A 1,092-nucleotide genomic window follows, 5' to 3' on the forward strand; every position below is an offset into this window, starting at 1 on the left:
TGGCTTTTTAAGCAGTTGCTTGCCATTTTCTCCTCTTGAAACAAAGAAGGCAGGAGTTTAGAGTGCTGGAACAATTAGAGATCAATTGAACTTTGTATGCATTGAGTTGTAGGTTCTCAGGTGGGACAAGACAGAGGTGCCCAGGAGGCAGCTGATATTTTAGTCTGTCTCTCAGTAAGAGGGCTGGCTTCATGTGCATGTGACATATGCGGTCACACAGGGATCCCTTCTTGAAAGGTCCTGGCTTGGTTTAACAATCTGCTCTTGTCATCTTAAAATTTTTAGTAATTTTTGAAAAAGAACTGAATCAAATAATCCTTTATTGGAATATTTTCCTTTGTAGTTCTTAGCTACCTGGGCATTCCAGTGTACTACTGTTGATATCGTCTATGATGTCATGAGGGTGGCAGACATAAATATTGCAGCCCACAGTCTGGGCATTCACCAAGCTGTGCTGCATCTGCCTGGTATTTTGACATTCTCCTCCAAAGTGATATTTCCATTTTGCTTAATATTTTTCTGTTGCTTTTTGTCTCTGAGTGGTTCCTTGGGGGCTTTGATGATCAGGTCAGAGGCAGGAAGTACCATTTCAATCTGTGTTTATCTGTTCTGAATAGTCAGTTTCACTGTGATCCTTAGCCATTCCAGTCACCAGTAGCTTTAGCAATATCACCACCAACCTTATTTGGAGGTAGACACAGGGGGATGTTCTTGGGGGCTAGGGTGGACATGGGACCAACTTTTCTACCAGTGCACCTTAAGCATGCAACTTTGATCTGGTTGGAGTCAAACTTGGGCAGCATGGCAGAAGCAGCTGGTGTCAAATGAACATGGGTGCAAGATGAACAAAGAAAATTGCACCTTGGCCTCCTCTGAGCAGAAAATCGGAAACAGGAAATTCTCAATAATTATTGAATTTTCAATTTTCACTGGGCCCACAATAATTATTCATTGTCCAGCTCTCACATGCATACCAGGCGATTGGAAATATCATGGCTTGTGTCAGGCGAACCTTAGACCTCAATGAGATATCCTTGCTCCTCAGCACTTGAAACAGTTCCTTCGCAGTTGACTTTCCCAATGCTACACGTC

General features: G+C 42.9%; 1 pseudogene; it reads right to left on the bottom strand.

The window, feature by feature from the left end:
• Window positions 1–346: 346 nt before the first annotated feature.
• Window positions 347–890, bottom strand: LOC122150446 (annotated as a pseudogene).
• Between the last annotated feature and the right edge of the window lie 202 nt (window positions 891–1,092).

This window comes from Orycteropus afer, unplaced genomic scaffold (assembly GCF_000298275.1).
Source record: "Orycteropus afer afer isolate SDZICR_OR568_19922 unplaced genomic scaffold, OryAfe1.0 scaffold00142, whole genome shotgun sequence".
In the NCBI taxonomy this organism is placed as follows: domain Eukaryota; kingdom Metazoa; phylum Chordata; class Mammalia; order Tubulidentata; family Orycteropodidae; genus Orycteropus; species Orycteropus afer.